Here is a 13723-nt window from a genome sequence, read left to right as displayed (position 1 = left end):
AGATAAGAACTCCATGTGTGCCAGTGGTAGCATGGCCAAGCGGTCTAAGGCACTGGATTTAGGCTCCAGTCTCTTCGAAGGCGTGGGTTCAAATCCCACTGCTGCCAAGCTTATTTTCCAAAAAATTGATTTTTGATCAGATATTAACCAACTGAAAAAGGTTGGTGATAGTACCCTGCATTAGCCACCAAGTTCCCAACAGTTCATCATAGTTGCAACAGTCTATTCAAACCTTTAAAATAATGATATCTGCTAACAATAAAGATATTCAAATTTTAATTTTGCATGAAGTAATTATGTGCCCTATCAGAACTAATATTTTATTACTTCATACATCTCAATTTCTTTTGTTATTTCAATGAAAATAAACATAATGCAATTCTATAAAAAATCTGAATTTCTCATCGGATTTATGTTTAATAATGAACTTTCTTTTAAATTTTGCTGACATCTTTTCAATTAATACTTTAAAACAAAAAAACCCTTTTATTTTGATGTTCTAGATCTGTGAGCTACCCTAACAACATGCACATGTGGTAGCATGGCCGAGCAGTCTAAGGCGCTGGATTAAAGCTCCAGTCTCTTTGGAGGTGTGGGTGCAAATCTCACTACTGCCATCTTTATTATACAAAGAGTAGGGCAGTTATTGATGGCAAAGTGATTCTTTTTTTCCATTAGATAGGATATTACCCAACTGAAGTTGGTTGGTGGAAGATTCCTATAGCTACTCAACAGTTCATCATTGTTACAAGAGACTTCCCAAACGTTTTAAAAATGTTATCTGCTAAGAGTAAAGATGAGCCAAAATTAAGTTGGCATGAAGTAATTAGAAGTAATATCATAACTAATATTTAATTACTGAGTGGTCTTATCATACAATTAGAGATGGAAATGTTGGCAACGTGACTCATTGGTATAAATTGATGGATTTATATTCCGATTTCTCTATCTTTCCTATCTTTCTGGATTTTAATCTCACAGCTGTCTATCTTAGGCATTTGAATAGTACTTCAAAGTTATTTGGATACATCAGTTGCACTAAATGAAGGAAATCTGAAGACAAATATAATCATTACTTGTTAAATGTACCTGGCTTCTTTTGCATTTTATCTCAGCTTTTCCTGACTGGGTAAAGTTTTGAATGACATTCCAGATATGAGAGTTAAAATATTTTAAAGTGTACAGCAGGTTGTAGGATGACAGAGCTATTCAAGCTGCTGGAATCAAATCCCACTGCTGCCATATTTATTCTCCAAGGAGAAGATCCAGTGATATATATCAAAGTGCTTTCCTAAAGTAGATAAGGTATAAAAGAAGCTAAATTTGGTTAGTGGAAGCACACCATAAGCTGTCACATGCAGTAGCTCAAAACAAGTTATCATGGTTTTAATAGTTTTCTCAAACCTTTTTTAGAACTATCTAAAATGTATTGTTGCTCTCAAAAAGTGGCTTTGAATATCTCTGCGATCTACATTATGCATCTAGCAAGCATCTCAATTTTTGAATATGTCAGTTAAAACAAACAAAAAGTAACTGAGAAAATAAAAAAATCAGTTCTCATCAATATTACCAAGTAAAACATGGATGTTTTTACCTTTCATTGAAATCTTGTATTAGCGAATTGTTTTTCATTTCATAGACTTTTAACATGACACTTCTTTCCAAGTGTCGCTTTAAAACAAAATTAAACATTTAATTTGCAGCAATCTTAATTATATGAAAGATCTGTGAGATAAGAACTCCATGTCCGCCAGTGGTAGCATGGCCGAGCGGTCTAAGGCGCTGGATTTAGGCTCCAGTCTCTTCGGAGGCGTGGATTCAAATCCCACTGCTGCCAAGCTTATTTTCCAAAGAATTGATTTTTGATCAGATATTAACCAACTGAAAAAGGTTGGTGATAGTACCCTGCATTAGCCACCAAGTTCCCAACAGTTCATCATAGTTGCAACAGTCTATTCAAACCTTTAAAATAATGATATCTGCTAACAATAAAGATATTCAAATTTTAATTTTGCATGAAGTAATTATGTGCCCCATCAGAACTAATATTTTATTACTTCATGAATCTCAATTTCTTTTGTTATTTCAATGAAAATAAACAAAATGCAATTCAATAAAAAATCTGAATTTCTCATCGGATTTATGTTTAATAATGAACTTTCTTTTAACCTTTGCTGACATCTTTTCAATTAATACTTTAAAACAAAAAAACCCTTTAATTTTGATGTTCTAGATCTGTGAGCTACCCTAACAACATGCACATGTGGTAGCATGGCCGAGCAGTCTAACGCACTGGATTAAGGCTCCAGTCTCTTTGGAGGCATGGGTGCAAATCTCACTACTGCCATCTTTATTATACAAAGACTAGGGCAGTTATTGATGGCAAAGTGATTCTTTTTTTCCATTAGATAGGATATTACCCAGCTGAAGTTGGTTGGTGGAAGATTCCTATAGCTACTCAACAGTTCATCATTGTTAAAAGAGACTTCCCAAACGTTTTAAAAATGTTATCTGCTAAGAGTAAAGATGAGCCAAAATTAAGTTGGCATGAATTAATTAGAAGTAATATCATAACTAATATTTAATTACTGAGTGGTCTTATCACACAATTAGAGATGGAAATGTTGGCAACGTGACTCATTGGTATTAATTGATGGATTTATATTCCGATTTCTCTATCTTTCCTATCTTTCTGGATTTTAATCTCACAGCTGTCTATTTTAGGCATTTGAATAGTACTTAAAAGTTATTTGGATACATCAGTTGCACTAATTGAAGGAAATTTGATGACAAATATAATCATTACTTGTTAAATGTACCTGGCTTCTTTTGCATTTTATCTCAGCTTTTCCTGACTTTGGGTAAAGTTTTGAATGACATTCCAGATATGAGAGCTAAAATATTTTAAAGTGTTAAGCAGGTTGTAGGATGACAGAGCTATTCAAGCTGCTGGAATCAAATCCCACTGCTGCCATATATATTCTCCAAGGAGAAGATCCAGTGATATATATCAAAGTGCTTTCCTAAAGTAGATAAGGTATAAAAGAAGCTAAATTTGGTTAGTGGAAGCACACCATAAGCTGTCACATGCAGTAGCTCAAAACAAGTTATCATGGTTTTAATAGTTTTCTCAAACCTTTTTTAGAACTATCTAAAATGTATTGTTGCTCTCCAAAAGTGGCTTTGAATATCTCTGCGATCTACATTATGCATCTAGCAAGCATCTGAATTTTTGAATATGTCAGTTAAAACAAACAAAAAGTAACTGAGAAAATTAAAAAATCAGTTCTCATCAATATTACCAAGTAAAACATGGATGTTTTTACCTTTCATTGAAATCTTGTATTAGCGAATTGTTTTTCATTTCATAGACTTTTAACATGACACTTCTTTCCAAGTGTCGCTTTAAAACAAAATTAAACATTTAATTTGCAGCAATCTTAATTATATGAAAGATCTGTGAGATAAGAACTCCATGTGTGCCAGTGGTAGCATGGCCAAGCGGTCTAAGGCACTGGATTTAGGCTCCAGTCTCTTCGAAGGCGTGGGTTCAAATCCCACTGCTGCCAAGCTTATTTTCCAAAGAATTGATTTTTGATCAGATATTAACCAACTGAAAAAGGTTGGTGATAGTACCCTGCATTAGCCACCAAGTTCCCAACAGTTCATCATAGTTGCAACAGTCTATTCAAACCTTTAAAATAATGATATCTGCTAACAATAAAGATATTCAAATTTTAATTTTGCATGAAGTAATTATGTGCCCTATCAGAACTAATATTTTATTACTTCATACATCTCAATTTCTTTTGTTATTTCAATGAAAATAAACATAATGCAATTCTATAAAAAATCTGAATTTCTCATCGGATTTATGTTTAATAATGAACTTTCTTTTAAATTTTGCTGACATCTTTTCAATTAATACTTTAAAACAAAAAAACCCTTTTATTTTGATGTTCTAGATCTGTGAGCTACCCTAACAACATGCACATGTGGTAGCATGGCCGAGCAGTCTAAGGCGCTGGATTAAGGCTCCAGTCTCTTTGGAGGTGTGGGTGCAAATCTCACTACTGCCATCTTTATTATACAAAGAGTAGGGCAGTTATTGATGGCAAAGTGATTCTTTTTTTCCATTAGATAGGATATTACCCAGCTGAAGTTGGTTGGTGGAAGATTCCTATAGCTACTCAACAGTTCATCATTGTTACAAGAGACTTCCCAAACGTTTTAAAAATGTTATCTGCTAAGAGTAAAGATGAGCCAAAATTAAGTTGGCATGAATTAATTAGAAGTAATATCATAACTAATATTTAATTACTGAGTGGTCTTATCACACAATTAGAGATGGAAATGTTGGCAACGTGACTCATTGGTATTAATTGATGGATTTATATTCCGATTTCTCTATCTTTCCTATCTTTCTGGATTTTAATCTCACAGCTGTCTATTTTAGGCATTTGAATAGTACTTAAAAGTTATTTGGATACATCAGTTGCACTAATTGAAGGAAATTTGATGACAAATATAATCATTACTTGTTAAATGTACCTGGCTTCTTTTGCATTTTATCTCAGCTTTTCCTGACTGGGTAAAGTTTTGAATGACATTCCAGATATGAGAGTTAAAATATTTTAAAGTGTACAGCAGGTTGTAGGATGACAGAGCTATTCAAGCTGCTGGAATCAAATCCCACTGCTGCCATATTTATTCTCCAAGGAGAAGATCCAGTGATATATATCAAAGTGCTTTCCTAAAGTAGATAAGGTATAAAAGAAGCTAAATTTGGTTAGTGGAAGCACACCATAAGCTGTCACATGCAGTAGCTCAAAACAAGTTATCATGGTTTTAATAGTTTTCTCAAACCTTTTTTAGAACTATCTAAAATGTATTGTTGCTCTCAAAAAGTGGCTTTGAATATCTCTGCGATCTACATTATGCATCTAGCAAGCATCTCAATTTTTGAATATGTCAGTTAAAACAAACAAAAAGTAACTGAGAAAATAAAAAAATCAGTTCTCATCAATATTACCAAGTAAAACATGGATGTTTTTACCTTTCATTGAAATCTTGTATTAGCGAATTGTTTTTCATTTCATAGACTTTTAACATGACACTTCTTTCCAAGTGTCGCTTTAAAACAAAATTAAACATTTAATTTGCAGCAATCTTAATTATATGAAAGATCTGTGAGATAAGAACTCCATGTGCGCCAGTGGTAGCATGGCCGAGCGGTCTAAGGCGCTGGATTTAGGCTCCAGTCTCTTCGGAGGCGTGGATTCAAATCCCACTGCTGCCAAGCTTATTTTCCAAAGAATTGATTTTTGATCAGATATTAACCAACTGAAAAAGGTTGGTGATAGTACCCTGCATTAGCCACCAAGTTCCCAACAGTTCATCATAGTTGCAACAGTCTATTCAAACCTTTAAAATAATGATATCTGCTAACAATAAAGATATTCAAATTTTAATTTTGCATGAAGTAATTATGTGCCCCATCAGAACTAATATTTTATTACTTCATGAATCTCAATTTCTTTTGTTATTTCAATGAAAATAAACAAAATGCAATTCAATAAAAAATCTGAATTTCTCATCGGATTTATGTTTAATAATGAACTTTCTTTTAACCTTTGCTGACATCTTTTCAATTAATACTTTAAAACAAAAAAACCCTTTAATTTTGATGTTCTAGATCTGTGAGCTACCCTAACAACATGCACATGTGGTAGCATGGCCGAGCAGTCTAACGCACTGGATTAAGGCTCCAGTCTCTTTGGAGGCATGGGTGCAAATCTCACTACTGCCATCTTTATTATACAAAGACTAGGGCAGTTATTGATGGCAAAGTGATTCTTTTTTTCCATTAGATAGGATATTACCCAGCTGAAGTTGGTTGGTGGAAGATTCCTATAGCTACTCAACAGTTCATCATTGTTACAAGAGACTTCCCAAACGTTTTAAAAATGTTATCTGCTAAGAGTAAAGATGAGCCAAAATTAAGTTGGCATGAATTAATTAGAAGTAATATCATAACTAATATTTAATTACTGAGTGGTCTTATCACACAATTAGAGATGGAAATGTTGGCAACGTGACTCATTGGTATTAATTGATGGATTTATATTCCGATTTCTCTATCTTTCCTATCTTTCTGGATTTTAATCTCACAGCTGTCTATTTTAGGCATTTGAATAGTACTTAAAAGTTATTTGGATACATCAGTTGCACTAATTGAAGGAAATTTGATGACAAATATAATCATTACTTGTTAAATGTACCTGGCTTCTTTTGCATTTTATCTCAGCTTTTCCTGACTTTGGGTAAAGTTTTGAATGACATTCCAGATATGAGAGCTAAAATATTTTAAAGTGTTAAGCAGGTTGTAGGATGACAGAGCTATTCAAGCTGCTGGAATCAAATCCCACTGCTGCCATATATATTCTCCAAGGAGAAGATCCAGTGATATATATCAAAGTGCTTTCCTAAAGTAGATAAGGTATAAAAGAAGCTAAATTTGGTTAGTGGAAGCACACCATAAGCTGTCACATGCAGTAGCTCAAAACAAGTTATCATGGTTTTAATAGTTTTCTCAAACCTTTTTTAGAACTATCTAAAATGTATTGTTGCTCTCCAAAAGTGGCTTTGAATATCTCTGCGATCTACATTATGCATCTAGCAAGCATCTGAATTTTTGAATATGTCAGTTAAAACAAACAAAAAGTAACTGAGAAAATTAAAAAATCAGTTCTCATCAATATTACCAAGTAAAACATGGATGTTTTTACCTTTCATTGAAATCTTGTATTAGCGAATTGTTTTTCATTTCATAGACTTTTAACATGACACTTCTTTCCAAGTGTCGCTTTAAAACAAAATTAAACATTTAATTTGCAGCAATCTTAATTATATGAAAGATCTGTGAGATAAGAACACCATGTGTGCCAGTGGTAGCATGGCCAAGCGGTCTAAGGCACTGGATTTAGGCTCCAGTCTCTTCGAAGGCGTGGGTTCAAATCCCACTGCTGCCAAGCTTATTTTCCAAAGAATTGATTTTTGATCAGATATTAACCAACTGAAAAAGGTTGGTGATAGTACCCTGCATTAGCCACCAAGTTCCCAACAGTTCATCATAGTTGCAACAGTCTATTCAAACCTTTAAAATAATGATATCTGCTAACAATAAAGATATTCAAATTTTAATTTTGCATGAAGTAATTATGTGCCCTATCAGAACTAATATTTTATTACTTCATACATCTCAATTTCTTTTGTTATTTCAATGAAAATAAACATAATGCAATTCTATAAAAAATCTGAATTTCTCATCGGATTTATGTTTAATAATGAACTTTCTTTTAAATTTTGCTGACATCTTTTCAATTAATACTTTAAAACAAAAAAACCCTTTTATTTTGATGTTCTAGATCTGTGAGCTACCCTAACAACATGCACATGTGGTAGCATGGCCGAGCAGTCTAAGGCGCTGGATTAAGGCTCCAGTCTCTTTGGAGGTGTGGGTGCAAATCTCACTACTGCCATCTTTATTATACAAAGAGTAGGGCAGTTATTGATGGCAAAGTGATTCTTTTTTTCCATTAGATAGGATATTACCCAGCTGAAGTTGGTTGGTGGAAGATTCCTATAGCTACTCAACAGTTCATCATTGTTACAAGAGACTTCCCAAACGTTTTAAAAATGTTATCTGCTAAGAGTAAAGATGAGCCAAAATTAAGTTGGCATGAATTAATTAGAAGTAATATCATAACTAATATTTAATTACTGAGTGGTCTTATCACACAATTAGAGATGGAAATGTTGGCAACGTGACTCATTGGTATTAATTGATGGATTTATATTCCGATTTCTCTATCTTTCCTATCTTTCTGGATTTTAATCTCACAGCTGTCTATTTTAGGCATTTGAATAGTACTTAAAAGTTATTTGGATACATCAGTTGCACTAATTGAAGGAAATTTGATGACAAATATAATCATTACTTGTTAAATGTACCTGGCTTCTTTTGCATTTTATCTCAGCTTTTCCTGACTGGGTAAAGTTTTGAATGACATTCCAGATATGAGAGTTAAAATATTTTAAAGTGTACAGCAGGTTGTAGGATGACAGAGCTATTCAAGCTGCTGGAATCAAATCCCACTGCTGCCATATTTATTCTCCAAGGAGAAGATCCAGTGATATATATCAAAGTGCTTTCCTAAAGTAGATAAGGTATAAAAGAAGCTAAATTTGGTTAGTGGAAGCACACCATAAGCTGTCACATGCAGTAGCTCAAAACAAGTTATCATGGTTTTAATAGTTTTCTCAAACCTTTTTTAGAACTATCTAAAATGTATTGTTGCTCTCAAAAAGTGGCTTTGAATATCTCTGCGATCTACATTATGCATCTAGCAAGCATCTCAATTTTTGAATATGTCAGTTAAAACAAACAAAAAGTAACTGAGAAAATAAAAAAATCAGTTCTCATCAATATTACCAAGTAAAACATGGATGTTTTTACCTTTCATTGAAATCTTGTATTAGCGAATTGTTTTTCATTTCATAGACTTTTAACATGACACTTCTTTCCAAGTGTCGCTTTAAAACAAAATTAAACATTTAATTTGCAGCAATCTTAATTATATGAAAGATCTGTGAGATAAGAACTCCATGTGCGCCAGTGGTAGCATGGCCGAGCGGTCTAAGGCGCTGGATTTAGGCTCCAGTCTCTTCGGAGGCGTGGATTCAAATCCCACTGCTGCCAAGCTTATTTTCCAAAGAATTGATTTTTGATCAGATATTAACCAACTGAAAAAGGTTGGTGATAGTACCCTGCATTAGCCACCAAGTTCCCAACAGTTCATCATAGTTGCAACAGTCTATTCAAACCTTTAAAATAATGATATCTGCTAACAATAAAGATATTCAAATTTTAATTTTGCATGAAGTAATTATGTGCCCCATCAGAACTAATATTTTATTACTTCATGAATCTCAATTTCTTTTGTTATTTCAATGAAAATAAACAAAATGCAATTCAATAAAAAATCTGAATTTCTCATCGGATTTATGTTTAATAATGAACTTTCTTTTAACCTTTGCTGACATCTTTTCAATTAATACTTTAAAACAAAAAAACCCTTTAATTTTGATGTTCTAGATCTGTGAGCTACCCTAACAACATGCACATGTGGTAGCATGGCCGAGCAGTCTAACGCACTGGATTAAGGCTCCAGTCTCTTTGGAGGCATGGGTGCAAATCTCACTACTGCCATCTTTATTATACAAAGACTAGGGCAGTTATTGATGGCAAAGTGATTCTTTTTTTCCATTAGATAGGATATTACCCAGCTGAAGTTGGTTGGTGGAAGATTCCTATAGCTACTCAACAGTTCATCATTGTTACAAGAGACTTCCCAAACGTTTTAAAAATGTTATCTGCTAAGAGTAAAGATGAGCCAAAATTAAGTTGGCATGAATTAATTAGAAGTAATATCATAACTAATATTTAATTACTGAGTGGTCTTATCACACAATTAGAGATGGAAATGTTGGCAACGTGACTCATTGGTATTAATTGATGGATTTATATTCCGATTTCTCTATCTTTCCTATCTTTCTGGATTTTAATCTCACAGCTGTCTATTTTAGGCATTTGAATAGTACTTAAAAGTTATTTGGATACATCAGTTGCACTAATTGAAGGAAATTTGATGACAAATATAATCATTACTTGTTAAATGTACCTGGCTTCTTTTGCATTTTATCTCAGCTTTTCCTGACTTTGGGTAAAGTTTTGAATGACATTCCAGATATGAGAGCTAAAATATTTTAAAGTGTTAAGCAGGTTGTAGGATGACAGAGCTATTCAAGCTGCTGGAATCAAATCCCACTGCTGCCATATATATTCTCCAAGGAGAAGATCCAGTGATATATATCAAAGTGCTTTCCTAAAGTAGATAAGGTATAAAAGAAGCTAAATTTGGTTAGTGGAAGCACACCATAAGCTGTCACATGCAGTAGCTCAAAACAAGTTATCATGGTTTTAATAGTTTTCTCAAACCTTTTTTAGAACTATCTAAAATGTATTGTTGCTCTCCAAAAGTGGCTTTGAATATCTCTGCGATCTACATTATGCATCTAGCAAGCATCTGAATTTTTGAATATGTCAGTTAAAACAAACAAAAAGTAACTGAGAAAATTAAAAAATCAGTTCTCATCAATATTACCAAGTAAAACATGGATGTTTTTACCTTTCATTGAAATCTTGTATTAGCGAATTGTTTTTCATTTCATAGACTTTTAACATGACACTTCTTTCCAAGTGTCGCTTTAAAACAAAATTAAACATTTAATTTGCAGCAATCTTAATTATATGAAAGATCTGTGAGATAAGAACACCATGTGTGCCAGTGGTAGCATGGCCAAGCGGTCTAAGGCACTGGATTTAGGCTCCAGTCTCTTCGAAGGCGTGGGTTCAAATCCCACTGCTGCCAAGCTTATTTTCCAAAGAATTGATTTTTGATCAGATATTAACCAACTGAAAAAGGTTGGTGATAGTACCCTGCATTAGCCACCAAGTTCCCAACAGTTCATCATAGTTGCAACAGTCTATTCAAACCTTTAAAATAATGATATCTGCTAACAATAAAGATATTCAAATTTTAATTTTGCATGAAGTAATTATGTGCCCTATCAGAACTAATATTTTATTACTTCATACATCTCAATTTCTTTTGTTATTTCAATGAAAATAAACATAATGCAATTCTATAAAAAATCTGAATTTCTCATCGGATTTATGTTTAATAATGAACTTTCTTTTAAATTTTGCTGACATCTTTTCAATTAATACTTTAAAACAAAAAAACCCTTTTATTTTGATGTTCTAGATCTGTGAGCTACCCTAACAACATGCACATGTGGTAGCATGGCCGAGCAGTCTAAGGCGCTGGATTAAGGCTCCAGTCTCTTTGGAGGTGTGGGTGCAAATCTCACTACTGCCATCTTTATTATACAAAGAGTAGGGCAGTTATTGATGGCAAAGTGATTCTTTTTTTCCATTAGATAGGATATTACCCAACTGAAGTTGGTTGGTGGAAGATTCCTATAGCTACTCAACAGTTCATCATTGTTACAAGAGACTTCCCAAACGTTTTAAAAATGTTATCTGCTAAGAGTAAAGATGAGCCAAAATTAAGTTGGCATGAAGTAATTAGAAGTAATATCATAACTAATATTTAATTACTGAGTGGTCTTATCATACAATTAGAGATGGAAATGTTGGCAACGTGACTCATTGGTATAAATTGATGGATTTATATTCCGATTTCTCTATCTTTCCTATCTTTCTGGATTTTAATCTCACAGCTGTCTATCTTAGGCATTTGAATAGTACTTCAAAGTTATTTGGATACATCAGTTGCACTAAATGAAGGAAATCTGAAGACAAATATAATCATTACTTGTTAAATGTACCTGGCTTCTTTTGCATTTTATCTCAGCTTTTCCTGACTGGGTAAAGTTTTGAATGACATTCCAGATATGAGAGTTAAAATATTTTAAAGTGTACAGCAGGTTGTAGGATGACAGAGCTATTCAAGCTGCTGGAATCAAATCCCACTGCTGCCATATTTATTCTCCAAGGAGAAGATCCAGTGATATATATCAAAGTGCTTTCCTAAAGTAGATAAGGTATAAAAGAAGCTAAATTTGGTTAGTGGAAGCACACCATAAGCTGTCACATGCAGTAGCTCAAAACAAGTTATCATGGTTTTAATAGTTTTCTCAAACCTTTTTTAGAACTATCTAAAATGTATTGTTGCTCTCAAAAAGTGGCTTTGAATATCTCTGCGATCTACATTATGCATCTAGCAAGCATCTCAATTTTTGAATATGTCAGTTAAAACAAACAAAAAGTAACTGAGAAAATAAAAAAATCAGTTCTCATCAATATTACCAAGTAAAACATGGATGTTTTTACCTTTCATTGAAATCTTGTATTAGCGAATTGTTTTTCATTTCATAGACTTTTAACATGACACTTCTTTCCAAGTGTCGCTTTAAAACAAAATTAAACATTTAATTTGCAGCAATCTTAATTATATGAAAGATCTGTGAGATAAGAACTCCATGTGCGCCAGTGGTAGCATGGCCGAGCGGTCTAAGGCGCTGGATTTAGGCTCCAGTCTCTTCGGAGGCGTGGATTCAAATCCCACTGCTGCCAAGCTTATTTTCCAAAGAATTGATTTTTGATCAGATATTAACCAACTGAAAAAGGTTGGTGATAGTACCCTGCATTAGCCACCAAGTTCCCAACAGTTCATCATAGTTGCAACAGTCTATTCAAACCTTTAAAATAATGATATCTGCTAACAATAAAGATATTCAAATTTTAATTTTGCATGAAGTAATTATGTGCCCCATCAGAACTAATATTTTATTACTTCATGAATCTCAATTTCTTTTGTTATTTCAATGAAAATAAACAAAATGCAATTCAATAAAAAATCTGAATTTCTCATCGGATTTATGTTTAATAATGAACTTTCTTTTAACCTTTGCTGACATCTTTTCAATTAATACTTTAAAACAAAAAATCCCTTTTATTTTGATGTTCTAGATCTGTGAGCTACCCTAACAACATGCACATGTGGTAGCATGGCCGAGCAGTCTAAGGCGCTGGATTAAGGCTCCAGTCCCTTTGGAGGTGTGGGTGCAAATCTCACTACTGACATCTTTATTATACAAAGAGTTGGGCAGTTATTGATGGCAAAGTAATTCTTTTTTTCCATTAGATAGGATAATACCCAACTGAAGTTGGTTGGTGGAAGATTCCTATAGCTACTCAACAGTTCATCATTGTTACAAGAGACTTCCCAAACGTTTTAAAAATGTTATCTGCTAAGAGTAAAGATGAGCCAAAATTAAGTTGGCATGAAGTAATTAGAAGTAATATCATAACTAATATTTAATTACTGAGTGGTCTTATCATACAATTAGAGATGGAAATTTTGGCAACGTGACTCATTGGTATAAATTGATGGATTTATATTCCGATTTCTCTATCTTTCCTATCTTTCTGGATTTTAATCTCACAGCTGTCTATTTTAGGCATTTGAATAGTACTTCAAAGTTATTTGAATACATCAGTTGCACTAAATGAAGGAAATCTGAAGACAAATATAATCATTACTTGTTACATGTACCTGGCTTCTTTTACATTTTATCTCTGCTTTTCCTGACTTTGAGTAAAGTTTTGAATGACATTCCAGATATGAGAGTTAAAATATTTTAAAGTGTACAGCAGGTTGTAGGATGACAGAGCTATTCAAGCTGCTGGAATCAAATCCCACTGCTGTCATATTTATTCTCCAAGGAGAAGATCCAGTGATATATATCAAAGTGTATTCCTAAAGTAGATAAGGTATAAAAGAAGCTAAATTTGGTTGGTGGAAGCACACCATAAGCTGTCACATGCAGTAGCTCAAAACAAGTTATCATGGTTTTAATAGTTTTCTCAAACCTTTTTTAGAACTATCTAAATTGTATTGTTGCTCTCAAAAAGTGGCTTTGAATATCTCTGCGATCTACATTATGCATCTAGCAAGCATCTCAATTTTTGAATATGTCAGTTAAAACAAACAAAAAGTAACTGAGAAAATTAAAAAATCAGTTCTCATCAATATTACCAAGTATAACATGGATGTTTTTACCTTTCATTGAA

The 13723-nt window shown here is 33.3% G+C and overlaps 8 non-coding genes across 8 annotated transcripts; all 8 read left to right on the top strand.

The window, feature by feature from the left end:
* Nucleotides 1–25: 25 nt before the first annotated feature.
* On the top strand, nt 26–107 carry TRNAL-UAG (transfer RNA leucine (anticodon UAG)). Its single transcript has one exon. It is a non-coding gene; the product is annotated as a tRNA-Leu (tRNA).
* A 1648-nt stretch (nt 108–1755) lies between these two features.
* On the top strand, nt 1756–1837 carry TRNAL-UAG (transfer RNA leucine (anticodon UAG)). Its single transcript has one exon. It is a non-coding gene; the product is annotated as a tRNA-Leu (tRNA).
* A 1650-nt stretch (nt 1838–3487) lies between these two features.
* On the top strand, nt 3488–3569 carry TRNAL-UAG (transfer RNA leucine (anticodon UAG)). The gene has a single exon. It is a non-coding gene; the product is annotated as a tRNA-Leu (tRNA).
* A 1648-nt stretch (nt 3570–5217) lies between these two features.
* TRNAL-UAG (transfer RNA leucine (anticodon UAG)) lies at nt 5218–5299 on the top strand. The gene has a single exon. It is a non-coding gene; the product is annotated as a tRNA-Leu (tRNA).
* Nucleotides 5300–6949: 1650 nt separating this feature from the next.
* Nucleotides 6950–7031, top strand: TRNAL-UAG (transfer RNA leucine (anticodon UAG)). The gene has a single exon. It is a non-coding gene; the product is annotated as a tRNA-Leu (tRNA).
* Nucleotides 7032–8679: 1648 nt separating this feature from the next.
* On the top strand, nt 8680–8761 carry TRNAL-UAG (transfer RNA leucine (anticodon UAG)). Its single transcript has one exon. It is a non-coding gene; the product is annotated as a tRNA-Leu (tRNA).
* A 1650-nt stretch (nt 8762–10411) lies between these two features.
* TRNAL-UAG (transfer RNA leucine (anticodon UAG)) lies at nt 10412–10493 on the top strand. Its single transcript has one exon. It is a non-coding gene; the product is annotated as a tRNA-Leu (tRNA).
* Nucleotides 10494–12141: 1648 nt separating this feature from the next.
* TRNAL-UAG (transfer RNA leucine (anticodon UAG)) lies at nt 12142–12223 on the top strand. The gene has a single exon. It is a non-coding gene; the product is annotated as a tRNA-Leu (tRNA).
* Nucleotides 12224–13723: the final 1500 nt, after the last annotated feature.

Source organism: Taudactylus pleione, unplaced genomic scaffold, assembly GCF_031769625.1.
Source record: "Taudactylus pleione unplaced genomic scaffold, aTauple2 ptg000016l, whole genome shotgun sequence".
Classification (NCBI taxonomy): Eukaryota; Metazoa; Chordata; class Amphibia; order Anura; family Myobatrachidae; genus Taudactylus; species Taudactylus pleione.
Note: the sequence above shows the minus strand (reverse complement) of the source record. Positions and strands in the feature narration are given on the sequence as shown.